Below are 26,698 nucleotides of genomic sequence, written 5' to 3' on the forward strand. Positions count from 1 at the left end.
AACATAACCCAGCTGGCTCAAGAGTGAAGGGAAGAAGAGCTAAAAGTTGAGACTTGCCGTGGTGCCAAGGATACCAACCTGCACGGGAAAAGCGGGCAATGTGGTGCACGCAGCCCGGTGTAGCGAGGAATGCACAGACCTGTAGACTGGGGAAACTAAACAACCGCTGCATAAGCGCACGGCACAACACAGGGGAGCCAATTCCTCTGGTCAGGACTCGGCAGTCCACCTACACCTCAGGTGACCTTAACGACACCCGCTCACACATTTAGTCAGGTGACCCTAACGGTTCAGTTGATGGAGGGGGGTGGGTCCATGACTCACATGCCTCTCAAGCTGTTAACGACCCCGAATACCTGGAAGTCCCCACTAGTCAGTTAGAACCGAAGAAGCCTCTTGGGTGAGAGGCAGAACGTCTTCAAGAGACAAAAACAAGCCCAGTTTCCTACCGTGACCCTTTTTGCGAATGGAGCTCCCCGGATGACTGAGAACCTCTTCACCGACACTAATGGCCCTAGATTTGAACGACTTCTGTGACCTCCCAGTTGCAAAGAGCGGGTCCCTGATGGTCTAGTGGCTAGGATTCGGCGCTCTCACCGCCGCGGCCCGGGTTCGATTCCCGGTCAGGGAATGGTGTTTTTAGCACTGGGATGCCCTCGGGACTCCAAAGAGCCCCAGTCACCTCGAGAAAGAGTGAGTGTGCAAATAAAGACGACCGATGAAGGCTTTGAGACACGTAGCGAACACGCCTTGTGGATTGCTCCAGATTTTAAGTTTAAGCCTAAGCCAGACCAGCAGCAGGGCTCACAACTGTCGCAGGCCCTCGGTGCAACCAGCGTTCCAGGTGTTGTCACAAACTTCAGACACTTTCCCCACAGTGGCTGGAAAAACCCTCCGTGTTCGCACAAAGCCTTTGTGACGCCGCAGGACCTCTTAAACGCCATGCATTGGCTGGGAATCGAACCCGGGTCAACTGCTTGGAAGGCAGCTATGCTCACCACTATACCACCAATGCTCGCCACAGCAAGCTCAGTGCCATGAGACAAGACGTTGCATGACATTTACGTGCCTGACTGGATCCGATTCCGACATCCAGATGGCTTTTAGCCAGCCATGGCACTCGTACATGTTTGCACGTGGCTGAGCGCTTCAACAACATAACCCAGCTGGCTCAAGAGTGAAGGGAAGAAGAGCTAAAAGTTGAGACTTGCCGTGGTGCCAAGGATACCAACCTGCACGGGAAAAGCGGGCAATGTGGTGCACGCAGCCCGGTGTAGCGAGGAATGCACAGACCTGTAGACTGGGGAAACTAAACAACCGCTGCATAAGCGCACGGCACAACACAGGGGAGCCAATTCCTCTGGTCAGGACTCGGCAGTCCACCTACACCTCAGGTGACCTTAACGACACCTGCTCACACATTTAGTCAGGTGACCCTAACGGTTCAGTTGATGGAGGGGGGTGGGTCCATGACTCACATGCCTCTCAAGCTGTTAACGACCCCGAATACCTGGAAGTCCCCACTAGTCAGTTAGAACCGAAGAAGCCTCTTGGGTGAGAGGCAGAACGTCTTCAAGAGACAAAAACAAGCCCAGTTTCCTACCGTGACCCTTTTTGCGAATGGAGCTCCCCGGATGACTGAGAACCTCTTCACCGACACTAATGGCCCTAGATTTGAACGACTTCTGTGACCTCCCAGTTGCAAAGAGCGGGTCCCTGATGGTCTAGTGGCTAGGATTCGGCGCTCTCACCGCCGCGGCCCGGGTTCGATTCCCGGTCAGGGAATGGTGTTTTTAGCACTGGGATGCCCTCGGGACTCCAAAGAGCCCCAGTCACCTCGAGAAAGAGTGAGTGTGCAAATAAAGACGACCGATGAAGGCTTTGAGACACGTAGCGAACACGCCTTGTGGATTGCTCCAGAGTTTAAGTTTAAGCCTAAGCCAGACCAGCAGCAGGGCTCACAACTGTCGCAGGCCCTCGGTGCAACCCAGCGTTCCAGGTGTTGTCACAAACTTCAGACACTTTCCCCACAGTGGCTGGAAAAACCCTCCGTGTTCGCACAAAGCCTTTGTGACGCCGCAGGACCTCTTAAACGCCATGCATAGGCCGGGAATCGAACCCGGGTCAACTGCTTGGAAGGCAGCTATGCTCACCACTATACCACCAATGCTCGCCACAGCAAGCTCAGTGCCATGAGACAAGACGTTGCATGACATTTACGTGCCTGACTGGATCCGATTCCGACATCCAGATGGCTTTTAGCCAGCCATGGCACTCGTACATGTTTGCACGTGGCTGAGCGCTTCAACAACATAACCCAGCTGGCTCAAGAGTGAAGGGAAGAAGAGCTAAAAGTTGAGACTTGCCGTGGTGCCAAGGATACCAACCTGCACGGGAAAAGCGGGCAATGTGGTGCACGCAGCCCGGTGTAGCGAGGAATGCACAGACCTGTAGACTGGGGAAACTAAACAACCGCTGCATAAGCGCACGGCACAACACAGGGGAGCCAATTCCTCTGGTCAGGACTCGGCAGTCCACCTACACCTCAGGTGACCTTAACGACACCCGCTCACACATTTAGTCAGGTGACCCTAACGGTTCAGTTGATGGAGGGGGGTGGGTCCATGACTCACATGCCTCTCAAGCTGTTAACGACCCCGAATACCTGGAAGTCCCCACTAGTCAGTTAGAACCGAAGAAGCCTCTTGGGTGAGAGGCAGAACGTCTTCAAGAGACAAAAACAAGCCCAGTTTCCTACCGTGACCCTTTTTGCGAATGGAGCTCCCCGGATGACTGAGAACCTCTTCACCGACACTAATGGCCCTAGATTTGAACGACTTCTGTGACCTCCCAGTTGCAAAGAGCGGGTCCCTGATGGTCTAGTGGCTAGGATTCGGCGCTCTCACCGCCGCGGCCCGGGTTCGATTCCCGGTCAGGGAATGGTGTTTTTAGCACTGGGATGCCCTCGGGACTCCAAAGAGCCCCAGTCACCTCGAGAAAGAGTGAGTGTGCAAATAAAGACGACCGATGAAGGCTTTGAGACACGTAGCGAACACGCCTTGTGGATTGCTCCAGAGTTTAAGTTTAAGCCTAAGCCAGACCAGCAGCAGGGCTCACAACTGTCGCAGGCCCTCGGTGCAACCCAGCGTTCCAGGTGTTGTCACAAACTTCAGACACTTTCCCCACAGTGGCTGGAAAAACCCTCCGTGTTTGCACAAAGCCTTTGTGACGCCGCAGGACCTCTTAAACGCCATGCATTGGCCGGGAATCGAACCCGGGTCAACTGCTTGGAAGGCAGCTATGCTCACCACTATACCACCAATGCTCGCCACAGCAAGCTCAGTGCCATGAGACAAGACGTTGCATGACATTTACGTGCCTGACTGGATCCGATTCCGACATCCAGATGGCTTTTAGCCAGCCATGGCACTCGTACATGTTTGCACGTGGCTGAGCGCTTCAACAACATAACCCAGCTGGCTCAAGAGTGAAGGGAAGAAGAGCTAAAAGTTGAGACTTGCCGTGGTGCCAAGGATACCAACCTGCACGGGAAAAGCGGGCAATGTGGTGCACGCAGCCCGGTGTAGCGAGGAATGCACAGACCTGTAGACTGGGGAAACTAAACAACCGCTGCATAAGCGCACGGCACAACACAGGGGAGCCAATTCCTCTGGTCAGGACTCGGCAGTCCACCTACACCTCAGGTGACCTTAACGACACCCGCTCACACATTTAGTCAGGTGACCCTAACGGTTCAGTTGATGGAGGGGGGTGGGTCCATGACTCACATGCCTCTCAAGCTGTTAACGACCCCGAATACCTGGAAGTCCCCACTAGTCAGTTAGAACCGAAGAAGCCTCTTGGGTGAGAGGCAGAACGTCTTCAAGAGACAAAAACAAGCCCAGTTTCCTACCGTGACCCTTTTTGCGAATGGAGCTCCCCGGATGACTGAGAACCTCTTCACCGACACTAATGGCCCTAGATTTGAACGACTTCTGTGACCTCCCAGTTGCAAAGAGCGGGTCCCTGATGGTCTAGTGGCTAGGATTCGGCGCTCTCACCGCCGCGGCCCGGGTTCGATTCCCGGTCAGGGAATGGTGTTTTTAGCACTGGGATGCCCTCGGGACTCCAAAGAGCCCCAGTCACCTCGAGAAAGAGTGAGTGTGCAAATAAAGACGACCGATGAAGGCTTTGAGACACGTAGCGAACACGCCTTGTGGATTGCTCCAGAGTTTAAGCCTAAGCCAGACCAGCAGCAGGGCTCACAACTGTCGCAGGCCCTCGGTGCAACCCAGCGTTCCAGGTGTTGTCACAAACTTCAGACACTTTCCCCACAGTGGCTGGAAAAACCCTCCGTGTTCGCACAAAGCCTTTGTGACGCCGCAGGACCTCTTAAACGCCATGCATTGGCCGGGAATCGAACCCGGGTCAACTGCTTGGAAGGCAGCTATGCTCACCACTATACCACCAATGCTCGCCACAGCAAGCTCAGTGCCATGAGACAAGACGTTGCATGACATTTACGTGCCTGACTGGATCCGATTCCGACATCCAGATGGCTTTTAGCCAGCCATGGCACTCGTACATGTTTGCACGTGGCTGAGCGCTTCAACAACATAACCCAGCTGGCTCAAGAGTGAAGGGAAGAAGAGCTAAAAGTTGAGACTTGCCGTGGTGCCAAGGATACCAACCTGCACGGGAAAAGCGGGCAATGTGGTGCACGCAGCCCGGTGTAGCGAGGAATGCACAGACCTGTAGACTGGGGAAACTAAACAACCGCTGCATAAGCGCACGGCACAACACAGGGGAGCCAATTCCTCTGGTCAGGACTCGGCAGTCCACCTACACCTCAGGTGACCTTAACGACACCCGCTCACACATTTAGTCAGGTGACCCTAACGGTTCAGTTGATGGAGGGGGGTGGGTCCATGACTCACATGCCTCTCAAGCTGTTAACGACCCCGAATACCTGGAAGTCCCCACTAGTCAGTTAGAACCGAAGAAGCCTCTTGGGTGAGAGGCAGAACGTCTTCAAGAGACAAAAACAAGCCCAGTTTCCTACCGTGACCCTTTTTGCGAATGGAGCTCCCCGGATGACTGAGAACCTCTTCACCGACACTAATGGCCCTAGATTTGAACGACTTCTGTGACCTCCCAGTTGCAAAGAGCGGGTCCCTGATGGTCTAGTGGCTAGGATTCGGCGCTCTCACCGCCGCGGCCCGGGTTCGATTCCCGGTCAGGGAATGGTGTTTTTAGCACTGGGATGCCCTCGGGACTCCAAAGAGCCCCAGTCACCTCGAGAAAGAGTGAGTGTGCAAATAAAGACGACCGATGAAGGCTTTGAGACACGTAGCGAACACGCCTTGTGGATTGCTCCAGAGTTTAAGTTTAAGCCTAAGCCAGACCAGCAGCAGGGCTCACAACTGTCGCAGGCCCTCGGTGCAACCCAGCGTTCCAGGTGTTGTCACAAACTTCAGACACTTTCCCCACAGTGGCTGGAAAAACCCTCCGTGTTCGCACAAAGCCTTTGTGACGCCGCAGGACCTCTTAAACGCCATGCATAGGCCGGGAATCGAACCCGGGTCAACTGCTTGGAAGGCAGCTATGCTCACCACTATACCACCAATGCTCGCCACAGCAAGCTCAGTGCCATGAGACAAGACGTTGCATGACATTTACGTGCCTGACTGGATCCGATTCCGACATCCAGATGGCTTTTAGCCAGCCATGGCACTCGTACATGTTTGCACGTGGCTGAGCGCTTCAACAACATAACCCAGCTGGCTCAAGAGTGAAGGGAAGAAGAGCTAAAAGTTGAGACTTGCCGTGGTGCCAAGGATACCAACCTGCACGGGAAAAGCGGGCAATGTGGTGCACGCAGCCCGGTGTAGCGAGGAATGCACAGACCTGTAGACTGGGGAAACTAAACAACCGCTGCATAAGCGCACGGCACAACACAGGGGAGCCAATTCCTCTGGTCAGGACTCGGCAGTCCACCTACACCTCAGGTGACCTTAACGACACCCGCTCACACATTTAGTCAGGTGACCCTAACGGTTCAGTTGATGGAGGGGGGTGGGTCCATGACTCACATGCCTCTCAAGCTGTTAACGACCCCGAATACCTGGAAGTCCCCACTAGTCAGTTAGAACCGAAGAAGCCTCTTGGGTGAGAGGCAGAACGTCTTCAAGAGACAAAAACAAGCCCAGTTTCCTACCGTGACCCTTTTTGCGAATGGAGCTCCCCGGATGACTGAGAACCTCTTCACCGACACTAATGGCCCTAGATTTGAACGACTTCTGTGACCTCCCAGTTGCAAAGAGCGGGTCCCTGATGGTCTAGTGGCTAGGATTCGGCGCTCTCACCGCCGCGGCCCGGGTTCGATTCCCGGTCAGGGAATGGTGTTTTTAGCACTGGGATGCCCTCGGGACTCCAAAGAGCCCCAGTCACCTCGAGAAAGAGTGAGTGTGCAAATAAAGACGACCGATGAAGGCTTTGAGACACGTAGCGAACACGCCTTGTGGATTGCTCCAGAGTTTAAGTTTAAGCCTAAGCCAGACCAGCAGCAGGGCTCACAACTGTCGCAGGCCCTCGGTGCAACCCAGCGTTCCAGGTGTTGTCACAAACTTCAGACACTTTCCCCACAGTGGCTGGAAAAACCCTCCGTGTTTGCACAAAGCCTTTGTGACGCCGCAGGACCTCTTAAACGCCATGCATTGGCCGGGAATCGAACCCGGGTCAACTGCTTGGAAGGCAGCTATGCTCACCACTATACCACCAATGCTCGCCACAGCAAGCTCAGTGCCATGAGACAAGACGTTGCATGACATTTACGTGCCTGACTGGATCCGATTCCGACATCCAGATGGCTTTTAGCCAGCCATGGCACTCGTACATGTTTGCACGTGGCTGAGCGCTTCAACAACATAACCCAGCTGGCTCAAGAGTGAAGGGAAGAAGAGCTAAAAGTTGAGACTTGCCGTGGTGCCAAGGATACCAACCTGCACGGGAAAAGCGGGCAATGTGGTGCACGCAGCCCGGTGTAGCGAGGAATGCACAGACCTGTAGACTGGGGAAACTAAACAACCGCTGCATAAGCGCACGGCACAACACAGGGGAGCCAATTCCTCTGGTCAGGACTCGGCAGTCCACCTACACCTCAGGTGACCTTAACGACACCCGCTCACACATTTAGTCAGGTGACCCTAACGGTTCAGTTGATGGAGGGGGGTGGGTCCATGACTCACATGCCTCTCAAGCTGTTAACGACCCCGAATACCTGGAAGTCCCCACTAGTCAGTTAGAACCGAAGAAGCCTCTTGGGTGAGAGGCAGAACGTCTTCAAGAGACAAAAACAAGCCCAGTTTCCTACCGTGACCCTTTTTGCGAATGGAGCTCCCCGGATGACTGAGAACCTCTTCACCGACACTAATGGCCCTAGATTTGAACGACTTCTGTGACCTCCCAGTTGCAAAGAGCGGGTCCCTGATGGTCTAGTGGCTAGGATTCGGCGCTCTCACCGCCGCGGCCCGGGTTCGATTCCCGGTCAGGGAATGGTGTTTTTAGCACTGGGATGCCCTCGGGACTCCAAAGAGCCCCAGTCACCTCGAGAAAGAGTGAGTGTGCAAATAAAGACGACCGATGAAGGCTTTGAGACACGTAGCGAACACGCCTTGTGGATTGCTCCAGAGTTTAAGCCTAAGCCAGACCAGCAGCAGGGCTCACAACTGTCGCAGGCCCTCGGTGCAACCCAGCGTTCCAGGTGTTGTCACAAACTTCAGACACTTTCCCCACAGTGGCTGGAAAAACCCTCCGTGTTCGCACAAAGCCTTTGTGACGCCGCAGGACCTCTTAAACGCCATGCATTGGCCGGGAATCGAACCCGGGTCAACTGCTTGGAAGGCAGCTATGCTCACCACTATACCACCAATGCTCGCCACAGCAAGCTCAGTGCCATGAGACAAGACGTTGCATGACATTTACGTGCCTGACTGGATCCGATTCCGACATCCAGATGGCTTTTAGCCAGCCATGGCACTCGTACATGTTTGCACGTGGCTGAGCGCTTCAACAACATAACCCAGCTGGCTCAAGAGTGAAGGGAAGAAGAGCTAAAAGTTGAGACTTGCCGTGGTGCCAAGGATACCAACCTGCACGGGAAAAGCGGGCAATGTGGTGCACGCAGCCCGGTGTAGCGAGGAATGCACAGACCTGTAGACTGGGGAAACTAAACAACCGCTGCATAAGCGCACGGCACAACACAGGGGAGCCAATTCCTCTGGTCAGGACTCGGCAGTCCACCTACACCTCAGGTGACCTTAACGACACCCGCTCACACATTTAGTCAGGTGACCCTAACGGTTCAGTTGATGGAGGGGGGTGGGTCCATGACTCACATGCCTCTCAAGCTGTTAACGACCCCGAATACCTGGAAGTCCCCACTAGTCAGTTAGAACCGAAGAAGCCTCTTGGGTGAGAGGCAGAACGTCTTCAAGAGACAAAAACAAGCCCAGTTTCCTACCGTGACCCTTTTTGCGAATGGAGCTCCCCGGATGACTGAGAACCTCTTCACCGACACTAATGGCCCTAGATTTGAACGACTTCTGTGACCTCCCAGTTGCAAAGAGCGGGTCCCTGATGGTCTAGTGGCTAGGATTCGGCGCTCTCACCGCCGCGGCCCGGGTTCGATTCCCGGTCAGGGAATGGTGTTTTTAGCACTGGGATGCCCTCGGGACTCCAAAGAGCCCCAGTCACCTCGAGAAAGAGTGAGTGTGCAAATAAAGACGACCGATGAAGGCTTTGAGACACGTAGCGAACACGCCTTGTGGATTGCTCCAGAGTTTAAGTTTAAGCCTAAGCCAGACCAGCAGCAGGGCTCACAACTGTCGCAGGCCCTCGGTGCAACCCAGCGTTCCAGGTGTTGTCACAAACTTCAGACACTTTCCCCACAGTGGCTGGAAAAACCCTCCGTGTTCGCACAAAGCCTTTGTGACGCCGCAGGACCTCTTAAACGCCATGCATTGGCCGGGAATCGAACCCGGGTCAACTGCTTGGAAGGCAGCTATGCTCACCACTATAACACCAATGCTCGCCACAGCAAGCTCAGTGCCATGAGACAAGACGTTGCATGACATTTACGTGCCTGACTGGATCCGATTCCGACATCCAGATGGCTTTTAGCCAGCCATGGCACTCGTACATGTTTGCACGTGGCTGAGCGCTTCAACAACATAACCCAGCTGGCTCAAGAGTGAAGGGAAGAAGAGCTAAAAGTTGAGACTTGCCGTGGTGCCAAGGATACCAACCTGCACGGGAAAAGCGGGCAATGTGGTGCACGCAGCCCGGTGTAGCGAGGAATGCACAGACCTGTAGACTGGGGAAACTAAACAACCGCTGCATAAGCGCACGGCACAACACAGGGGAGCCAATTCCTCTGGTCAGGACTCGGCAGTCCACCTACACCTCAGGTGACCTTAACGACACCCGCTCACACATTTAGTCAGGTGACCCTAACGGTTCAGTTGATGGAGGGGGGTGGGTCCATGACTCACATGCCTCTCAAGCTGTTAACGACCCCGAATACCTGGAAGTCCCCACTAGTCAGTTAGAACCGAAGAAGCCTCTTGGGTGAGAGGCAGAACGTCTTCAAGAGACAAAAACAAGCCCAGTTTCCTACCGTGACCCTTTTTGCGAATGGAGCTCCCCGGATGACTGAGAACCTCTTCACCGACACTAATGGCCCTAGATTTGAACGACTTCTGTGACCTCCCAGTTGCAAAGAGCGGGTCCCTGATGGTCTAGTGGCTAGGATTCGGCGCTCTCACCGCCGCGGCCCGGGTTCGATTCCCGGTCAGGGAATGGTGTTTTTAGCACTGGGATGCCCTCGGGACTCCAAAGAGCCCCAGTCACCTCGAGAAAGAGTGAGTGTGCAAATAAAGACGACCGATGAAGGCTTTGAGACACGTAGCGAACACGCCTTGTGGATTGCTCCAGATTTTAAGTTTAAGCCTAAGCCAGACCAGCAGCAGGGCTCACAACTGTCGCAGGCCCTCGGTGCAACCCAGCGTTCCAGGTGTTGTCACAAACTTCAGACACTTTCCCCACAGTGGCTGGAAAAACCCTCCGTGTTCGCACAAAGCCTTTGTGACGCCGCAGGACCTCTTAAACGCCATGCATTGGCCGGGAATCGAACCCGGGTCAACTGCTTGGAAGGCAGCTATGCTCACCACTATACCACCAATGCTCGCCACAGCAAGCTCAGTGCCATGAGACAAGACGTTGCATGACATTTACGTGCCTGACTGGATCCGATTCCGACATCCAGATGGCTTTTAGCCAGCCATGGCACTCGTACATGTTTGCACGTGGCTGAGCGCTTCAACAACATAACCCAGCTGGCTCAAGAGTGAAGGGAAGAAGAGCTAAAAGTTGAGACTTGCCGTGGTGCCAAGGATACCAACCTGCACGGGAAAAGCGGGCAATGTGGTGCACGCAGCCCGGTGTAGCGAGGAATGCACAGACCTGTAGACTGGGGAAACTAAACAACCGCTGCATAAGCGCACGGCACAACACAGGGGAGCCAATTCCTCTGGTCAGGACTCGGCAGTCCACCTACACCTCAGGTGACCTTAACGACACCCGCTCACACATTTAGTCAGGTGACCCTAACGGTTCAGTTGATGGAGGGGGGTGGGTCCATGACTCACATGCCTCTCAAGCTGTTAACGACCCCGAATACCTGGAAGTCCCCACTAGTCAGTTAGAACCGAAGAAGCCTCTTGGGTGAGAGGCAGAACGTCTTCAAGAGACAAAAACAAGCCCAGTTTCCTACCGTGACCCTTTTTGCGAATGGAGCTCCCCGGATGACTGAGAACCTCTTCACCGACACTAATGGCCCTAGATTTGAACGACTTCTGTGACCTCCCAGTTGCAAAGAGCGGGTCCCTGATGGTCTAGTGGCTAGGATTCGGCGCTCTCACCGCCGCGGCCCGGGTTCGATTCCCGGTCAGGGAATGGTGTTTTTAGCACTGGGATGCCCTCGGGACTCCAAAGAGCCCCAGTCACCTCGAGAAAGAGTGAGTGTGCAAATAAAGACGACCGATGAAGGCTTTGAGACACGTAGCGAACACGCCTTGTGGATTGCTCCAGAGTTTAAGTTTAAGCCTAAGCCAGACCAGCAGCAGGGCTCACAACTGTCGCAGGCCCTCGGTGCAACCCAGCGTTCCAGGTGTTGTCACAAACTTCAGACACTTTCCCCACAGTGGCTGGAAAAACCCTCCGTGTTCGCACAAAGCCTTTGTGACGCCGCAGGACCTCTTAAACGCCATGCATTGGCCGGGAATCGAACCCGGGTCAACTGCTTGGAAGGCAGCTATGCTCACCACTATACCACCAATGCTCGCCACAGCAAGCTCAGTGCCATGAGACAAGACGTTGCATGACATTTACGTGCCTGACTGGATCCGATTCCGACATCCAGATGGCTTTTAGCCAGCCATGGCACTCGTACATGTTTGCACGTGGCTGAGCGCTTCAACAACATAACCCAGCTGGCTCAAGAGTGAAGGGAAGAAGAGCTAAAAGTTGAGACTTGCCGTGGTGCCAAGGATACCAACCTGCACGGGAAAAGCGGGCAATGTGGTGCACGCAGCCCGGTGTAGCGAGGAATGCACAGACCTGTAGACTGGGGAAACTAAACAACCGCTGCATAAGCGCACGGCACAACACAGGGGAGCCAATTCCTCTGGTCAGGACTCGGCAGTCCACCTACACCTCAGGTGACCTTAACGACACCCGCTCACACATTTAGTCAGGTGACCCTAACGGTTCAGTTGATGGAGGGGGGTGGGTCCATGACTCACATGCCTCTCAAGCTGTTAACGACCCCGAATACCTGGAAGTCCCCACTAGTCAGTTAGAACCGAAGAAGCCTCTTGGGTGAGAGGCAGAACGTCTTCAAGAGACAAAAACAAGCCCAGTTTCCTACCGTGACCCTTTTTGCGAATGGAGCTCCCCGGATGACTGAGAACCTCTTCACCGACACTAATGGCCCTAGATTTGAACGACTTCTGTGACCTCCCAGTTGCAAAGAGCGGGTCCCTGATGGTCTAGTGGCTAGGATTCGGCGCTCTCACCGCCGCGGCCCGGGTTCGATTCCCGGTCAGGGAATGGTGTTTTTAGCACTGGGATGCCCTCGGGACTCCAAAGAGCCCCAGTCACCTCGAGAAAGAGTGAGTGTGCAAATAAAGACGACCGATGAAGGCTTTGAGACACGTAGCGAACACGCCTTGTGGATTGCTCCAGAGTTTAAGTTTAAGCCTAAGCCAGACCAGCAGCAGGGCTCACAACTGTCGCAGGCCCTCGGTGCAACCCAGCGTTCCAGGTGTTGTCACAAACTTCAGACACTTTCCCCACAGTGGCTGGAAAAACCCTCCGTGTTTGCACAAAGCCTTTGTGACGCCGCAGGACCTCTTAAACGCCATGCATAGGCCGGGAATCGAACCCGGGTCAACTGCTTGGAAGGCAGCTATGCTCACCACTATACCACCAATGCTCGCCACAGCAAGCTCAGTGCCATGAGACAAGACGTTGCATGACATTTACGTGCCTGACTGGATCCGATTCCGACATCCAGATGGCTTTTAGCCAGCCATGGCACTCGTACATGTTTGCACGTGGCTGAGCGCTTCAACAACATAACCCAGCTGGCTCAAGAGTGAAGGGAAGAAGAGCTAAAAGTTGAGACTTGCCGTGGTGCCAAGGATACCAACCTGCACGGGAAAAGCGGGCAATGTGGTGCACGCAGCCCGGTGTAGCGAGGAATGCACAGACCTGTAGACTGGGGAAACTAAACAACCGCTGCATAAGCGCACGGCACAACACAGGGGAGCCAATTCCTCTGGTCAGGACTCGGCAGTCCACCTACACCTCAGGTGACCTTAACGACACCCGCTCACACATTTAGTCAGGTGACCCTAACGGTTCAGTTGATGGAGGGGGGTGGGTCCATGACTCACATGCCTCTCAAGCTGTTAACGACCCCGAATACCTGGAAGTCCCCACTAGTCAGTTAGAACCGAAGAAGCCTCTTGGGTGAGAGGCAGAACGTCTTCAAGAGACAAAAACAAGCCCAGTTTCCTACCGTGACCCTTTTTGCGAATGGAGCTCCCCGGATGACTGAGAACCTCTTCACCGACACTAATGGCCCTAGATTTGAACGACTTCTGTGACCTCCCAGTTGCAAAGAGCGGGTCCCTGATGGTCTAGTGGCTAGGATTCGGCGCTCTCACCGCCGCGGCCCGGGTTCGATTCCCGGTCAGGGAATGGTGTTTTTAGCACTGGGATGCCCTCGGGACTCCAAAGAGCCCCAGTCACCTCGAGAAAGAGTGAGTGTGCAAATAAAGACGACCGATGAAGGCTTTGAGACACGTAGCGAACACGCCTTGTGGATTGCTCCAGAGTTTAAGTTTAAGCCTAAGCCAGACCAGCAGCAGGGCTCACAACTGTCGCAGGCCCTCGGTGCAACCCAGCGTTCCAGGTGTTGTCACAAACTTCAGACACTTTCCCCACAGTGGCTGGAAAAACCCTCCGTGTTCGCACAAAGCCTTTGTGACGCCGCAGGACCTCTTAAACGCCATGCATAGGCCGGGAATCGAACCCGGGTCAACTGCTTGGAAGGCAGCTATGCTCACCACTATACCACCAATGCTCGCCACAGCAAGCTCAGTGCCATGAGACAAGACGTTGCATGACATTTACGTGCCTGACTGGATCCGATTCCGACATCCAGATGGCTTTTAGCCAGCCATGGCACTCGTACATGTTTGCACGTGGCTGAGCGCTTCAACAACATAACCCAGCTGGCTCAAGAGTGAAGGGAAGAAGAGCTAAAAGTTGAGACTTGCCGTGGTGCCAAGGATACCAACCTGCACGGGAAAAGCGGGCAATGTGGTGCACGCAGCCCGGTGTAGCGAGGAATGCACAGACCTGTAGACTGGGGAAACTAAACAACCGCTGCATAAGCGCACGGCACAACACAGGGGAGCCAATTCCTCTGGTCAGGACTCGGCAGTCCACCTACACCTCAGGTGACCTTAACGACACCCGCTCACACATTTAGTCAGGTGACCCTAACGGTTCAGTTGATGGAGGGGGGTGGGTCCATGACTCACATGCCTCTCAAGCTGTTAACGACCCCGAATACCTGGAAGTCCCCACTAGTCAGTTAGAACCGAAGAAGCCTCTTGGGTGAGAGGCAGAACGTCTTCAAGAGACAAAAACAAGCCCAGTTTCCTACCGTGACCCTTTTTGCGAATGGAGCTCCCCGGATGACTGAGAACCTCTTCACCGACACTAATGGCCCTAGATTTGAACGACTTCTGTGACCTCCCAGTTGCAAAGAGCGGGTCCCTGATGGTCTAGTGGCTAGGATTCGGCGCTCTCACCGCCGCGGCCCGGGTTCGATTCCCGGTCAGGGAATGGTGTTTTTAGCACTGGGATGCCCTCGGGACTCCAAAGAGCCCCAGTCACCTCGAGAAAGAGTGAGTGTGCAAATAAAGACGACCGATGAAGGCTTTGAGACACGTAGCGAACACGCCTTGTGGATTGCTCCAGAGTTTAAGTTTAAGCCTAAGCCAGACCAGCAGCAGGGCTCACAACTGTCGCAGGCCCTCGGTGCAACCCAGCGTTCCAGGTGTTGTCACAAACTTCAGACACTTTCCCCACAGTGGCTGGAAAAACCCTCCGTGTTCGCACAAAGCCTTTGTGACGCCGCAGGACCTCTTAAACGCCATGCATTGGCCGGGAATCGAACCCGGGTCAACTGCTTGGAAGGCAGCTATGCTCACCACTATACCACCAATGCTCGCCACAGCAAGCTCAGTGCCATGAGACAAGACGTTGCATGACATTTACGTGCCTGACTGGATCCGATTCCGACATCCAGATGGCTTTTAGCCAGCCATGGCACTCGTACATGTTTGCACGTGGCTGAGCGCTTCAACAACATAACCCAGCTGGCTCAAGAGTGAAGGGAAGAAGAGCTAAAAGTTGAGACTTGCCGTGGTGCCAAGGATACCAACCTGCACGGGAAAAGCGGGCAATGTGGTGCACGCAGCCCGGTGTAGCGAGGAATGCACAGACCTGTAGACTGGGGAAACTAAACAACCGCTGCATAAGCGCACGGCACAACACAGGGGAGCCAATTCCTCTGGTCAGGACTCGGCAGTCCACCTACACCTCAGGTGACCTTAACGACACCCGCTCACACATTTAGTCAGGTGACCCTAACGGTTCAGTTGATGGAGGGGGGTGGGTCCATGACTCACATGCCTCTCAAGCTGTTAACGACCCCGAATACCTGGAAGTCCCCACTAGTCAGTTAGAACCGAAGAAGCCTCTTGGGTGAGAGGCAGAACGTCTTCAAGAGACAAAAACAAGCCCAGTTTCCTACCGTGACCCTTTTTGCGAATGGAGCTCCCCGGATGACTGAGAACCTCTTCACCGACACTAATGGCCCTAGATTTGAACGACTTCTGTGACCTCCCAGTTGCAAAGAGCGGGTCCCTGATGGTCTAGTGGCTAGGATTCGGCGCTCTCACCGCCGCGGCCCGGGTTCGATTCCCGGTCAGGGAATGGTGTTTTTAGCACTGGGATGCCCTCGGGACTCCAAAGAGCCCCAGTCACCTCGAGAAAGAGTGAGTGTGCAAATAAAGACGACCGATGAAGGCTTTGAGACACGTAGCGAACACGCCTTGTGGATTGCTCCAGAGTTTAAGTTTAAGCCTAAGCCAGACCAGCAGCAGGGCTCACAACTGTCGCAGGCCCTCGGTGCAACCCAGCGTTCCAGGTGTTGTCACAAACTTCAGACACTTTCCCCACAGTGGCTGGAAAAACCCTCCGTGTTCGCACAAAGCCTTTGTGACGCCGCAGGACCTCTTAAACGCCATGCATTGGCCGGGAATCGAACCCGGGTCAACTGCTTGGAAGGCAGCTATGCTCACCACTATACCACCAATGCTCGCCACAGCAAGCTCAGTGCCATGAGACAAGACGTTGCATGACATTTACGTGCCTGACTGGATCCGATTCCGACATCCAGATGGCTTTTAGCCAGCCATGGCACTCGTACATGTTTGCACGTGGCTGAGCGCTTCAACAACATAACCCAGCTGGCTCAAGAGTGAAGGGAAGAAGAGCTAAAAGTTGAGACTTGCCGTGGTGCCAAGGATACCAACCTGCACGGGAAAAGCGGGCAATGTGGTGCACGCAGCCCGGTGTAGCGAGGAATGCACAGACCTGTAGACTGGGGAAACTAAACAACCGCTGCATAAGCGCACGGCACAACACAGGGGAGCCAATTCCTCTGGTCAGGACTCGGCAGTCCACCTACACCTCAGGTGACCTTAACGACACCCGCTCACACATTTAGTCAGGTGACCCTAACGGTTCAGTTGATGGAGGGGGGTGGGTCCATGACTCACATGCCTCTCAAGCTGTTAACGACCCCGAATACCTGGAAGTCCCCACTAGTCAGTTAGAACCGAAGAAGCCTCTTGGGTGAGAGGCAGAACGTCTTCAAGAGACAAAAACAAGCCCAGTTTCCTACCGTGACCCTTTTTGCGAATGGAGCTCCCCGGATGACTGAGAACCTCTTCACCGACACTAATGGCCCTAGATTTGAACGACTTCTGTGACCTCCCAGTTGCAAAGAGCGGGTCCCTGATGGTCTAGTGGCTAGGATTCGGCGCTCTCACCGCCGCGGCCCGGGTTCGATTCCCGGTCAGGGAATGGTGTTTTTAGCACTGGGATGCCCTCGGGACTCCAAAGAGCCCCAGTCACCTCGAGAAAGAGTGAGTGTGCAAATAAAGACGACCGATGAAGGCTTTGAGACACGTAGCGAACACGCCTTGTGGATTGCTCCAGAGTTTAAGTTTAAGCCTAAGCCAGACCAGCAGCAGGGCTCACAACTGTCGCAGGCCCTCGGTGCAACCCAGCGTTCCAGGTGTTGTCACAAACTTCAGACACTTTCCCCACAGTGGCTGGAAAAACCCTCCGTGTTCGCACAAAGCCTTTGTGACGCCGCAGGACCTCTTAAACGCCATGCATAGGCCGGGAATCGAACCCGGGTCAACTGCTTGGAAGGCAGCTATGCTCACCACTATACCACCAATGCTCGCCACAGCAAGCTCAGTGCCATGAGACAAGACGTTGCATGACATTTACGTGCCTGACTGGATCCGATTCCGACATCCAGATGGCTTTTAGCCAGCCATGGCACTCGTACATGTTTGCACGTGGCTGAGCGCTTCAACAACATAACCCAGCTGGCTCAAGAGTGAAGGGAAGAAGAGCTAAAAGTTGAGACTTGCCGTGGTGCCAAGGATACCAACCTGCACGGGAAAAGCGGGCAATGTGGTGCACGCAGCCCGGTGTAGCGAGGAATGCACAGACCTGTAGACTGGGGAAACTAAACAACCGCTGCATAAGCGCACGGCACAACACAGGGGAGCCAATTCCTCTGGTCAGGACTCGGCAGTCCACCTACACCTCAGGTGACCTTAACGACACCCGCTCACACATTTAGTCAGGTGACCCTAACGGTTCAGTTGATGGAGGGGGGTGGGTCCATGACTCACATGCCTCTCAAGCTGTTAACGACCCCGAATACCTGGAAGTCCCCACTAGTCAGTTAGAACCGAAGAAGCCTCTTGGGTGAGAGGCAGAACGTCTTCAAGAGACAAAAACAAGCCCAGTTTCCTACCGTGACCCTTTTTGCGAATGGAGCTCCCCGGATGACTGAGAACCTCTTCACCGACACTAATGGCCCTAGATTTGAACGACTTCTGTGACCTCCCAGTTGCAAAGAGCGGGTCCCTGATGGTCTAGTGGCTAGGATTCGGCGCTCTCACCGCCGCGGCCCGGGTTCGATTCCCGGTCAGGGAATGGTGTTTTTAGCACTGGGATGCCCTCGGGACTCCAAAGAGCCCCAGTCACCTCGAGAAAGAGTGAGTGTGCAAATAAAGACGACCGATGAAGGCTTTGAGACACGTAGCGAACACGCCTTGTGGATTGCTCCAGAGTTTAAGTTTAAGCCTAAGCCAGACCAGCAGCAGGGCTCACAACTGTCGCAGGCCCTCGGTGCAACCCAGCGTTCCAGGTGTTGTCACAAACTTCAGACACTTTCCCCACAGTGGCTGGAAAAACCCTCCGTGTTCGCACAAAGCCTTTGTGACGCCGCAGGACCTCTTAAACGCCATGCATTGGCCGGGAATCGAACCCGGGTCAACTGCTTGGAAGGCAGCTATGCTCACCACTATAACACCAATGCTCGCCACAGCAAGCTCAGTGCCATGAGACAAGACGTTGCATGACATTTACGTGCCTGACTGGATCCGATTCCGACATCCAGATGGCTTTTAGCCAGCCATGGCACTCGTACATGTTTGCACGTGGCTGAGCGCTTCAACAACATAACCCAGCTGGCTCAAGAGTGAAGGGAAGAAGAGCTAAAAGTTGAGACTTGCCGTGGTGCCAAGGATACCAACCTGCACGGGAAAAGCGGGCAATGTGGTGCACGCAGCCCGGTGTAGCGAGGAATGCACAGACCTGTAGACTGGGGAAACTAAACAACCGCTGCATAAGCGCACGGCACAACACAGGGGAGCCAATTCCTCTGGTCAGGACTCGGCAGTCCACCTACACCTCAGGTGACCTTAACGACACCCGCTCACACATTTAGTCAGGTGACCCTAACGGTTCAGTTGATGGAGGGGGGTGGGTCCATGACTCACATGCCTCTCAAGCTGTTAACGACCCCGAATACCTGGAAGTCCCCACTAGTCAGTTAGAACCGAAGAAGCCTCTTGGGTGAGAGGCAGAACGTCTTCAAGAGACAAAAACAAGCCCAGTTTCCTACCGTGACCCTTTTTGCGAATGGAGCTCCCCGGATGACTGAGAACCTCTTCACCGACACTAATGGCCCTAGATTTGAACGACTTCTGTGACCTCCCAGTTGCAAAGAGCGGGTCCCTGATGGTCTAGTGGCTAGGATTCGGCGCTCTCACCTCCGCGGCCCGGGTTCGATTCCCGGTCAGGGAATGGTGTTTTTAGCACTGGGATGCCCTCGGGACTCCAAAGAGCCCCAGTCACCTCGAGAAAGAGTGAGTGTGCAAATAAAAACGACCAATGAAGGCTTTGAGACACGTAGCGAACACGCCTTGTGGATTGCTCCAGAGTTTAAGCCTAAGCCAGACCAGCAGCAGGGCTCACAACTGTCGCAGGCCCTCGGTGCAACCCAGCGTTCCAGGTGTTGTCACAAACTTCAGACACTTTCCCCACAGTGGCTGGAAAAACCCTCCGTGTTCGCACAAAGCCTTTGTGACGCCGCAGGACCTCTTAAACGCCATGCACTGGCCGGGAATCGAACCCGGGTCAACTGCTTGGAAGGCAGCTATGCTCACCACTATACCACCAATGCTCGCCACAACAAGCTCAGTGCCATGAGACAAGACGTTGCATGACATTTAGGTGCCTGACTGGATCCGATTCCGACATCCAGATGGCTTTTAGCCAGCCATGGCACTCGTACATGTTTGCACGTGGCTGAGCGCTTCAACAACATAACCCAGCTGGCTCAAGAGTGAAGGGAAGAAGAGCTAAAAGTTGAGACTTGCCGTGGTGCCAAGGATACCAACCTGCACGGGAAAAGCGGGCAATGTGGTGCACGCAGCCCGGTGTAGCGAGGAATGCACAGACCTGTAGACTGGGGAAACTAAACAACCGCTGCATAAGCGCACGGCACAACACAGGGGAGCCAATTCCTCTGGTCAGGACTCGGCAGTCCACCTACACCTCAGGTGACCTTAACGACACCCGCTCACACATTTAGTCAGGTGACCCTAACGGTTCAGTTGATGGAGGGGGGTGGGTCCATGACTCACATGCCTCTCAAGCTGTTAACGACCCCGAATACCTGGAAGTCCCCACTAGTCAGTTAGAACCGAAGAAGCCTCTTGGGTGAGAGGCAGAATGTCTTCAAGAGACAAAAACAAGCCCAGTTTCCTACCGTGACCCTTTTTGCGAATGGAGCTCCCCGGATGACTGAGAACCTCTTCACCGACACTAATGGCCCTAGATTTGAACGACTTCTGTGACCTCCCAGTTGCAAAGAGCGGGTCCCTGATGGTCTAGTGGCTAGGATTCGGCGCTCTCACCGCCGCGGCCCGGGTTCGATTCCCGGTCAGGGAATGGTGTTTTTAGCACTGGGATGCCCTCGGGACTCCAAAGAGCCCCAGTCACCTCGAGAAAGAGTGAGTGTGCAAATAAAGACGACCGATGAAGGCTTTGAGACACGTAGCGAACACGCCTTGTGGATTGCTCCAGAGTTTAAGTTTAAGCCTAAGCCAGAACAGCAGCAGGGCTCACAACTGTCGCAGGCCCTCGGTGCAACCCAGCGTTCCAGGTGTTGTCACAAACTTCAGACACTTTCCCCACAGTGGCTGGAAAAACCCTCCGTGTTCGCACAAAGCCTTTGTGACGCCGCAGGACCTCTTAAACGCCATGCATTGGCCGGGAATCGAACCCGGGTCAACTGCTTGGAAGGCAGCTATGCTCACCACTATACCACCATAGCAAGCTCAGTGCCATGAGACAAGACGTTGCATGACATTTAGGTGCCTGACTGGATCCGATTCCGACATCCAGATGGCTTTTAGCCAGCCATGGCACTCGTACATGTTTGCACGTGGCTGAGCGCTTCAACAACATAACCCAGCTGGCTCAAGAGTGAAGGGAAGAAGAGCTAAAAGTTGAGACTTGCCGTGGTGCCAAGGATACCAACCTGCACGGGAAAAGCGGGCAATGTGGTGCACGCAGCCCGGTGTAGCGAGGAATGCACAGACCTGTAGACTGGGGAAACTAAACAACCGCTGCATAAGCGCACGGCACAACACAGGGGAGCCAATTCCTCTGGTCAGGACTCGGCAGTCCACCTACACCTCAGGTGACCTTAACGACACCCGCTCACACATTTAGTCAGGTGACCCTAACGGTTCAGTTGATGGAGGGGGGTGGGTCCATGACTCACATGCCTCTCCAAGCTGTTAACGACCCCGAATACCTGGAAGTCCCCACTAGTCAGTTAGAACCGAAGAAGCCTCTTGGGTGAGAGGCAGAACGTCTTCAAGAGACAAAAACAAGCCCAGTTTCCTACCGTGACCCTTTTTGCGAATGGAGCTCCCCGGATGACTGAGAACCTCTTCACCGACACTAATGGCCCTAGATTTGAACGACTTCTGTGACCTCCCAGTTGCAAAGAGCGGGTCCCTGATGGTCTAGTGGCTAGGATTCGGCGCTCTCACCGCCGCGGCCCGGGTTCGATTCCCGGTCAGGGAATGGTGTTTTTAGCACTGGGATGCCCTCGGGACTCCAAAGAGCCCCAGTCACCTCGAGAAAGAGTGAGTGTGCAAATAAAGACGACCGATGAAGGCTTTGAGACACGTAGCGAACACGCCTTGTGGATTGCTCCAGAGTTTAAGTTTAAGCCTAAGCCAGACCAGCAGCAGGGTTCACAACTGTCGCAGGCCCTTGGTGCAACCCAGCGTTCCAGGTGTTGTCACAAACTTCAGACACTTTCCCCACAGTGGCTGGAAAAACCCTCCGTGTTCGCACAAAGCCTTTGTGACGCCGCAGGACCTCTTAAACGCCATGCATTGGCCGGGAATCGAACCCGGGTCAACTGCTTGGAAGGCAGCTATGCTCACCACTATACCACCAATGCTCGCCACAGCAAGCTCAGCGCCATGAGACAAGACGTTGCATGACATTTACGTGCCTGACTGGATCCGATTCCGACATCCAGATGGCTTTTAGCCAGCCATGGCACTCGTACATGTTTGCACGTGGCTGAGCGCTTCAACAACATAACCCAGCTGGCTCAAGAGTGAAGGGAAGAAGAGCTAAAAGTTGAGACTTGCCGTGGTGCCAAGGATACCAACCTGCACGGGAAAAGCGGGCAATGTGGTGCACGCAGCCCGGTGTAGCGAGGAATGCACAGACCTGTAGACTGGGGAAACTAAACAACCGCTGCATAAGCGCACGGCACAACACAGGGGAGCCAATTCCTCTGGTCAGGACTCGGCAGTCCACCTACACCTCAGGTGACCTTAACGACACCCGCTCACACATTTAGTCAGGTGACCCTAACGGTTCAGTTGATGGAGGGGGGTGGGTCCATGACTCACATGCCTCTCAAGCTGTTAACGACCCCGAATACCTGGAAGTCCCCACTAGTCAGTTAGAACCGAAGAAGCCTCTTGGGTGAGAGGCAGAACGTCTTCAAGAGACAAAAACAAGCCCAGTTTCCTACCGTGACCCTTTTTGCGAATGGAGCTCCCCGGATGACTGAGAACCTCTTCACCGACACTAATGGCCCTAGATTTGAACGACTTCTGTGACCTCCCAGTTGCAAAGAGCGGGTCCCTGATGGTCTAGTGGCTAGGATTCGGCGCTCTCACCTCCGCGGCCCGGGTTCGATTCCCGGTCAGGGAATGGTGTTTTTAGCACTGGGATGCCCTCGGGACTCCAAAGAGCCCCAGTCACCTCGAGAAAGAGTGAGTGTGCAAATAAAAACGACCGATGAAGGCTTTGAGACACGTAGCGAACACGCCTTGTGGATTGCTCCAGAGTTTAAGCCTAAGCCAGACCAGCAGCAGGGCTCACAACTGTCGCAGGCCCTCGGTGCAACCCAGCGTTCCAGGTGTTGTCACAAACTTCAGACACTTTCCCCACAGTGGCTGGAAAAACCCTCCGTGTTCGCACAAAGCCTTTGTGACGCCGCAGGACCTCTTAAACGCCATGCATTGGCCGGGAATCGAACCCGGGTCAACTGCTTGGAAGGCAGCTATGCTCACCACTATACCACCAATGCTCGCCACAACAAGCTCAGTGCCATGAGACAAGACGTTGCATGACATTTAGGTGCCTGACTGGATCCGATTCCGACATCCAGATGGCTTTTAGCCAGCCATGGCACTCGTACATGTTTGCACGTGGCTGAGCGCTTCAACAACATAACCCAGCTGGCTCAAGAGTGAAGGGAAGAAGAGCTAAAAGTTGAGACTTGCCGTGGTGCCAAGGATACCAACCTGCACGGGAAAAGCGGGCAATGTGGTGCACGCAGCCCGGTGTAGCGAGGAATGCACAGACCTGTAGACTGGGGAAACTAAACAACCGCTGCATAAGCGCACGGCACAACACAGGGGAGCCAATTCCTCTGGTCAGGACTCGGCAGTCCACCTACACCTCAGGTGACCTTAACGACACCCGCTCACACATTTAGTCAGGTGACCCTAACGGTTCAGTTGATGGAGGGGGGTGGGTCCATGACTCACATGCCTCTCAAGCTGTTAACGACCCCGAATACCTGGAAGTCCCCACTAGTCAGTTAGAACCGAAGAAGCCTCTTGGGTGAGAGGCAGAATGTCTTCAAGAGACAAAAACAAGCCCAGTTTCCTACCGTGACCCTTTTTGCGAATGGAGCTCCCCGGATGACTGAGAACCTCTTCACCGACACTAATGGCCCTAGATTTGAACGACTTCTGTGACCTCCCAGTTGCAAAGAGCGGGTCCCTGATGGTCTAGTGGCTAGGATTCGGCGCTCTCACCGCCGCGGCCCGGGTTCGATTCCCGGTCAGGGAATGGTGTTTTTAGCACTGGGATGCCCTCGGGACTCCAAAGAGCCCCAGTCACCTCGAGAAAGAGTGAGTGTGCAAATAAAGACGACCGATGAAGGCTTTGAGACACGTAGCGAACACGCCTTGTGGATTGCTCCAGAGTTTAAGTTTAAGCCTAAGCCAGAACAGCAGCAGGGCTCACAACTGTCGCAGGCCCTCGGTGCAACCCAGCGTTCCAGGTGTTGTCACAAACTTCAGACACTTTCCCCACAGTGGCTGGAAAAACCCTCCGTGTTCGCACAAAGCCTTTGTGACGCCGCAGGACCTCTTAAATGCCATGCATTGGCCGGGAATCGAACCCGGGTCAACTGCTTGGAAGGCAGCTATGCTCACCACTATACCACCATAGCAAGCTCAGTGCCATGAGACAAGACGTTGCATGACATTTAGGTGCCTGACTGGATCCGATTCCGACATCCAGATGGCTTTTAGCCAGCCATGGCACTCGTACATGTTTGCACGTGGCTGAGCGCTTCAACAACATAACCCAGCTGGCTCAAGAGTGAAGGGAAGAAGAGCTAAAAGTTGAGACTTGCCGTGGTGCCAAGGATACCAACCTGCACGGGAAAAGCGGGCAATGTGGTGCACGCAGCCCGGTGTAGCGAGGAATGCACAGACCTGTAGACTGGGGAAACTAAACAACCGCTGCATAAGCGCACGGCACAACACAGGGGAGCCAATTCCTCTGGTCAGGACTCGGCAGTCCACCTACACCTCAGGTGACCTTAACGACACCCGCTCACACATTTAGTCAGGTGACCCTAACGGTTCAGTTGATGGAGGGGGGTGGGTCCATGACTCACATGCCTCTCAAGCTGTTAACGACCCCGAATACCTGGAAGTCCCCACTAGTCAGTTAGAACCGAAGAAGCCTCTTGGGTGAGAGGCAGAATGTCTTCAAGAGACAAAAACAAGCCCAGTTTCCTACCGTGACCCTTTTTGCGAATGGAGCTCCCCGGATGACTGAGAACCTCTTCACCGACACTAATGGCCCTAGATTTGAACGACTTCTGTGACCTCCCAGTTGCAAAGAGCGGGTCCCTGATGGTCTAGTGGCTAGGATTCGGCGCTCTCACCGCCGCGGCCCGGGTTCGATTCCCGGTCAGGGAATGGTGTTTTTAGCACTGGGATGCCCTCGGGACTCCAAAGAGCCCCAGTCACCTCGAGAAAGAGTGAGTGTGCAAATAAAGACGACCGATGAAGGCTTTGAGACACGTAGCGAACACGCCTTGTGGATTGCTCCAGAGTTTAAGTTTAAGCCTAAGCCAGAACAGCAGCAGGGCTCACAACTGTCGCAGGCCCTCGGTGCAACCCAGCGTTCCAGGTGTTGTCACAAACTTCAGACACTTTCCCCACAGTGGCTGGAAAAACCCTCCGTGTTCGCACAAAGCCTTTGTGACGCCGCAGGACCTCTTAAACGCCATGCATTGGCCGGGAATCGAACCCGGGTCAACTGCTTGGAAGGCAGCTATGCTCACCACTATACCACCATAGCAAGCTCAGTGCCATGAGACAAGACGTTGCATGACATTTAGGTGCCTGACTGGATCCGATTCCGACATCCAGATGGCTTTTAGCCAGCCATGGCACTCGTACATGTTTGCACGTGGCTGAGCGCTTCAACAACATAACCCAGCTGGCTCAAGAGTGAAGGGAAGAAGAGCTAAAAGTTGAGACTTGCCGTGGTGCCAAGGATACCAACCTGCACGGGAAAAGCGGGCAATGTGGTGCACGCAGCCCGGTGTAGCGAGGAATGCACAGACCTGTAGACTGGGGAAACTAAACAACCGCTGCATAAGCGCACGGCACAACACAGGGGAGCCAATTCCTCTGGTCAGGACTCGGCAGTCCACCTACACCTCAGGTGACCTTAACGACACCCGCTCACACATTTAGTCAGGTGACCCTAACGGTTCAGTTGATGGAGGGGGGTGGGTCCATGACTCACATGCCTCTCCAAGCTGTTAACGACCCCGAATACCTGGAAGTCCCCACTAGTCAGTTAGAACCGAAGAAGCCTCTTGGGTGAGAGGCAGAACGTCTTCAAGAGACAAAAACAAGCCCAGTTTCCTACCGTGACCCTTTTTGCGAATGGAGCTCCCCGGATGACTGAGAACCTCTTCACCGACACTAATGGCCCTAGATTTGAACGACTTCTGTGACCTCCCAGTTGCAAAGAGCGGGTCCCTGATGGTCTAGTGGCTAGGATTCGGCGCTCTCACCGCCGCGGCCCGGGTTCGATTCCCGGTCAGGGAATGGTGTTTTTAGCACTGGGATGCCCTCGGGACTCCAAAGAGCCCCAGTCACCTCGAGAAAGAGTGAGTGTGCAAATAAAGACGACCGATGAAGGCTTTGAGACACGTAGCGAACACGCCTTGTGGATTGCTCCAGAGTTTAAGTTTAAGCCTAAGCCAGACCAGCAGCAGGGTTCACAACTGTCGCAGGCCCTTGGTGCAACCCAGCGTTCCAGGTGTTGTCACAAACTTCAGACACTTTCCCCACAGTGGCTGGAAAAACCCTCCGTGTTCGCACAAAGCCTTTGTGACGCCGCAGGACCTCTTAAACGCCATGCATTGGCCGGGAATCGAACCCGGGTCAACTGCTTGGAAGGCAGCTATGCTCACCACTATACCACCAATGCTCGCCACAGCAAGCTCAGCGCCATGAGACAAGACGTTGCATGACATTTACGTGCCTGACTGGATCCGATTCCGACATCCAGATGGCTTTTAGCCAGCCATGGCACTCGTACATGTTTGCACGTGGCTGAGCGCTTCAACAACATAACCCAGCTGGCTCAAGAGTGAAGGGAAGAAGAGCTAAAAGTTGAGACTTGCCGTGGTGCCAAGGATACCAACCTGCACGGGAAAAGCGGGCAATGTGGTGCACGCAGCCCGGTGTAGCGAGGAATGCACAGACCTGTAGACTGGGGAAACTAAACAACCGCTGCATAAGCGCACGGCACA

General features: G+C 54.4%; 46 non-coding genes across 46 annotated transcripts; 23 read left to right on the top strand and 23 right to left on the bottom strand.

The window, feature by feature from the left end:
* Positions 1-559: 559 nt before the first annotated feature.
* Positions 560-631, top strand: trnae-cuc (transfer RNA glutamic acid (anticodon CUC)). Its single transcript has one exon. It is a non-coding gene; the product is annotated as a tRNA-Glu (tRNA).
* A 312-nt stretch (positions 632-943) lies between these two features.
* Positions 944-1,015, bottom strand: trnag-ucc (transfer RNA glycine (anticodon UCC)). Its single transcript has one exon. It is a non-coding gene; the product is annotated as a tRNA-Gly (tRNA).
* Positions 1,016-1,713: 698 nt separating this feature from the next.
* On the top strand, positions 1,714-1,785 carry trnae-cuc (transfer RNA glutamic acid (anticodon CUC)). Its single transcript has one exon. It is a non-coding gene; the product is annotated as a tRNA-Glu (tRNA).
* Positions 1,786-2,098: 313 nt separating this feature from the next.
* trnag-ucc (transfer RNA glycine (anticodon UCC)) lies at positions 2,099-2,170 on the bottom strand. Its single transcript has one exon. It is a non-coding gene; the product is annotated as a tRNA-Gly (tRNA).
* Positions 2,171-2,868: 698 nt separating this feature from the next.
* trnae-cuc (transfer RNA glutamic acid (anticodon CUC)) lies at positions 2,869-2,940 on the top strand. Its single transcript has one exon. It is a non-coding gene; the product is annotated as a tRNA-Glu (tRNA).
* A 313-nt stretch (positions 2,941-3,253) lies between these two features.
* On the bottom strand, positions 3,254-3,325 carry trnag-ucc (transfer RNA glycine (anticodon UCC)). Its single transcript has one exon. It is a non-coding gene; the product is annotated as a tRNA-Gly (tRNA).
* Positions 3,326-4,023: 698 nt separating this feature from the next.
* Positions 4,024-4,095, top strand: trnae-cuc (transfer RNA glutamic acid (anticodon CUC)). Its single transcript has one exon. It is a non-coding gene; the product is annotated as a tRNA-Glu (tRNA).
* Positions 4,096-4,402: 307 nt separating this feature from the next.
* Positions 4,403-4,474, bottom strand: trnag-ucc (transfer RNA glycine (anticodon UCC)). Its single transcript has one exon. It is a non-coding gene; the product is annotated as a tRNA-Gly (tRNA).
* Positions 4,475-5,172: 698 nt separating this feature from the next.
* trnae-cuc (transfer RNA glutamic acid (anticodon CUC)) lies at positions 5,173-5,244 on the top strand. Its single transcript has one exon. It is a non-coding gene; the product is annotated as a tRNA-Glu (tRNA).
* A 313-nt stretch (positions 5,245-5,557) lies between these two features.
* Positions 5,558-5,629, bottom strand: trnag-ucc (transfer RNA glycine (anticodon UCC)). The gene has a single exon. It is a non-coding gene; the product is annotated as a tRNA-Gly (tRNA).
* A 698-nt stretch (positions 5,630-6,327) lies between these two features.
* trnae-cuc (transfer RNA glutamic acid (anticodon CUC)) lies at positions 6,328-6,399 on the top strand. Its single transcript has one exon. It is a non-coding gene; the product is annotated as a tRNA-Glu (tRNA).
* Positions 6,400-6,712: 313 nt separating this feature from the next.
* On the bottom strand, positions 6,713-6,784 carry trnag-ucc (transfer RNA glycine (anticodon UCC)). The gene has a single exon. It is a non-coding gene; the product is annotated as a tRNA-Gly (tRNA).
* Positions 6,785-7,482: 698 nt separating this feature from the next.
* trnae-cuc (transfer RNA glutamic acid (anticodon CUC)) lies at positions 7,483-7,554 on the top strand. Its single transcript has one exon. It is a non-coding gene; the product is annotated as a tRNA-Glu (tRNA).
* Positions 7,555-7,861: 307 nt separating this feature from the next.
* trnag-ucc (transfer RNA glycine (anticodon UCC)) lies at positions 7,862-7,933 on the bottom strand. Its single transcript has one exon. It is a non-coding gene; the product is annotated as a tRNA-Gly (tRNA).
* Positions 7,934-8,631: 698 nt separating this feature from the next.
* On the top strand, positions 8,632-8,703 carry trnae-cuc (transfer RNA glutamic acid (anticodon CUC)). The gene has a single exon. It is a non-coding gene; the product is annotated as a tRNA-Glu (tRNA).
* A 313-nt stretch (positions 8,704-9,016) lies between these two features.
* Positions 9,017-9,088, bottom strand: trnag-ucc (transfer RNA glycine (anticodon UCC)). Its single transcript has one exon. It is a non-coding gene; the product is annotated as a tRNA-Gly (tRNA).
* A 698-nt stretch (positions 9,089-9,786) lies between these two features.
* On the top strand, positions 9,787-9,858 carry trnae-cuc (transfer RNA glutamic acid (anticodon CUC)). Its single transcript has one exon. It is a non-coding gene; the product is annotated as a tRNA-Glu (tRNA).
* Positions 9,859-10,171: 313 nt separating this feature from the next.
* On the bottom strand, positions 10,172-10,243 carry trnag-ucc (transfer RNA glycine (anticodon UCC)). The gene has a single exon. It is a non-coding gene; the product is annotated as a tRNA-Gly (tRNA).
* A 698-nt stretch (positions 10,244-10,941) lies between these two features.
* On the top strand, positions 10,942-11,013 carry trnae-cuc (transfer RNA glutamic acid (anticodon CUC)). Its single transcript has one exon. It is a non-coding gene; the product is annotated as a tRNA-Glu (tRNA).
* A 313-nt stretch (positions 11,014-11,326) lies between these two features.
* Positions 11,327-11,398, bottom strand: trnag-ucc (transfer RNA glycine (anticodon UCC)). The gene has a single exon. It is a non-coding gene; the product is annotated as a tRNA-Gly (tRNA).
* Positions 11,399-12,096: 698 nt separating this feature from the next.
* trnae-cuc (transfer RNA glutamic acid (anticodon CUC)) lies at positions 12,097-12,168 on the top strand. The gene has a single exon. It is a non-coding gene; the product is annotated as a tRNA-Glu (tRNA).
* A 313-nt stretch (positions 12,169-12,481) lies between these two features.
* On the bottom strand, positions 12,482-12,553 carry trnag-ucc (transfer RNA glycine (anticodon UCC)). The gene has a single exon. It is a non-coding gene; the product is annotated as a tRNA-Gly (tRNA).
* Positions 12,554-13,251: 698 nt separating this feature from the next.
* On the top strand, positions 13,252-13,323 carry trnae-cuc (transfer RNA glutamic acid (anticodon CUC)). The gene has a single exon. It is a non-coding gene; the product is annotated as a tRNA-Glu (tRNA).
* A 313-nt stretch (positions 13,324-13,636) lies between these two features.
* On the bottom strand, positions 13,637-13,708 carry trnag-ucc (transfer RNA glycine (anticodon UCC)). The gene has a single exon. It is a non-coding gene; the product is annotated as a tRNA-Gly (tRNA).
* A 698-nt stretch (positions 13,709-14,406) lies between these two features.
* trnae-cuc (transfer RNA glutamic acid (anticodon CUC)) lies at positions 14,407-14,478 on the top strand. The gene has a single exon. It is a non-coding gene; the product is annotated as a tRNA-Glu (tRNA).
* Positions 14,479-14,791: 313 nt separating this feature from the next.
* Positions 14,792-14,863, bottom strand: trnag-ucc (transfer RNA glycine (anticodon UCC)). The gene has a single exon. It is a non-coding gene; the product is annotated as a tRNA-Gly (tRNA).
* Positions 14,864-15,561: 698 nt separating this feature from the next.
* On the top strand, positions 15,562-15,633 carry trnae-cuc (transfer RNA glutamic acid (anticodon CUC)). The gene has a single exon. It is a non-coding gene; the product is annotated as a tRNA-Glu (tRNA).
* Positions 15,634-15,946: 313 nt separating this feature from the next.
* trnag-ucc (transfer RNA glycine (anticodon UCC)) lies at positions 15,947-16,018 on the bottom strand. The gene has a single exon. It is a non-coding gene; the product is annotated as a tRNA-Gly (tRNA).
* Positions 16,019-16,716: 698 nt separating this feature from the next.
* trnae-cuc (transfer RNA glutamic acid (anticodon CUC)) lies at positions 16,717-16,788 on the top strand. Its single transcript has one exon. It is a non-coding gene; the product is annotated as a tRNA-Glu (tRNA).
* Positions 16,789-17,101: 313 nt separating this feature from the next.
* On the bottom strand, positions 17,102-17,173 carry trnag-ucc (transfer RNA glycine (anticodon UCC)). Its single transcript has one exon. It is a non-coding gene; the product is annotated as a tRNA-Gly (tRNA).
* Positions 17,174-17,871: 698 nt separating this feature from the next.
* Positions 17,872-17,943, top strand: trnae-cuc (transfer RNA glutamic acid (anticodon CUC)). The gene has a single exon. It is a non-coding gene; the product is annotated as a tRNA-Glu (tRNA).
* Positions 17,944-18,256: 313 nt separating this feature from the next.
* On the bottom strand, positions 18,257-18,328 carry trnag-ucc (transfer RNA glycine (anticodon UCC)). Its single transcript has one exon. It is a non-coding gene; the product is annotated as a tRNA-Gly (tRNA).
* A 698-nt stretch (positions 18,329-19,026) lies between these two features.
* trnae-cuc (transfer RNA glutamic acid (anticodon CUC)) lies at positions 19,027-19,098 on the top strand. The gene has a single exon. It is a non-coding gene; the product is annotated as a tRNA-Glu (tRNA).
* Positions 19,099-19,405: 307 nt separating this feature from the next.
* On the bottom strand, positions 19,406-19,477 carry trnag-ucc (transfer RNA glycine (anticodon UCC)). Its single transcript has one exon. It is a non-coding gene; the product is annotated as a tRNA-Gly (tRNA).
* A 698-nt stretch (positions 19,478-20,175) lies between these two features.
* On the top strand, positions 20,176-20,247 carry trnae-cuc (transfer RNA glutamic acid (anticodon CUC)). The gene has a single exon. It is a non-coding gene; the product is annotated as a tRNA-Glu (tRNA).
* Positions 20,248-20,560: 313 nt separating this feature from the next.
* On the bottom strand, positions 20,561-20,632 carry trnag-ucc (transfer RNA glycine (anticodon UCC)). Its single transcript has one exon. It is a non-coding gene; the product is annotated as a tRNA-Gly (tRNA).
* A 689-nt stretch (positions 20,633-21,321) lies between these two features.
* trnae-cuc (transfer RNA glutamic acid (anticodon CUC)) lies at positions 21,322-21,393 on the top strand. Its single transcript has one exon. It is a non-coding gene; the product is annotated as a tRNA-Glu (tRNA).
* Positions 21,394-21,706: 313 nt separating this feature from the next.
* On the bottom strand, positions 21,707-21,778 carry trnag-ucc (transfer RNA glycine (anticodon UCC)). Its single transcript has one exon. It is a non-coding gene; the product is annotated as a tRNA-Gly (tRNA).
* A 698-nt stretch (positions 21,779-22,476) lies between these two features.
* On the top strand, positions 22,477-22,548 carry trnae-cuc (transfer RNA glutamic acid (anticodon CUC)). The gene has a single exon. It is a non-coding gene; the product is annotated as a tRNA-Glu (tRNA).
* Positions 22,549-22,855: 307 nt separating this feature from the next.
* On the bottom strand, positions 22,856-22,927 carry trnag-ucc (transfer RNA glycine (anticodon UCC)). The gene has a single exon. It is a non-coding gene; the product is annotated as a tRNA-Gly (tRNA).
* Positions 22,928-23,625: 698 nt separating this feature from the next.
* On the top strand, positions 23,626-23,697 carry trnae-cuc (transfer RNA glutamic acid (anticodon CUC)). The gene has a single exon. It is a non-coding gene; the product is annotated as a tRNA-Glu (tRNA).
* A 308-nt stretch (positions 23,698-24,005) lies between these two features.
* On the bottom strand, positions 24,006-24,082 carry trnag-ucc (transfer RNA glycine (anticodon UCC)). Its single transcript has one exon. It is a non-coding gene; the product is annotated as a tRNA-Gly (tRNA).
* A 688-nt stretch (positions 24,083-24,770) lies between these two features.
* On the top strand, positions 24,771-24,842 carry trnae-cuc (transfer RNA glutamic acid (anticodon CUC)). The gene has a single exon. It is a non-coding gene; the product is annotated as a tRNA-Glu (tRNA).
* A 313-nt stretch (positions 24,843-25,155) lies between these two features.
* Positions 25,156-25,227, bottom strand: trnag-ucc (transfer RNA glycine (anticodon UCC)). Its single transcript has one exon. It is a non-coding gene; the product is annotated as a tRNA-Gly (tRNA).
* A 689-nt stretch (positions 25,228-25,916) lies between these two features.
* Positions 25,917-25,988, top strand: trnae-cuc (transfer RNA glutamic acid (anticodon CUC)). Its single transcript has one exon. It is a non-coding gene; the product is annotated as a tRNA-Glu (tRNA).
* A 313-nt stretch (positions 25,989-26,301) lies between these two features.
* Positions 26,302-26,373, bottom strand: trnag-ucc (transfer RNA glycine (anticodon UCC)). Its single transcript has one exon. It is a non-coding gene; the product is annotated as a tRNA-Gly (tRNA).
* Between the last annotated feature and the right edge of the window lie 325 nt (positions 26,374-26,698).

Source organism: Lutjanus erythropterus, chromosome 22, assembly GCF_056507025.1.
Source record: "Lutjanus erythropterus isolate fLutEry1 chromosome 22, fLutEry1.hap2, whole genome shotgun sequence".
In the NCBI taxonomy this organism is placed as follows: Eukaryota; Metazoa; Chordata; class Actinopteri; order Lutjaniformes; family Lutjanidae; genus Lutjanus; species Lutjanus erythropterus.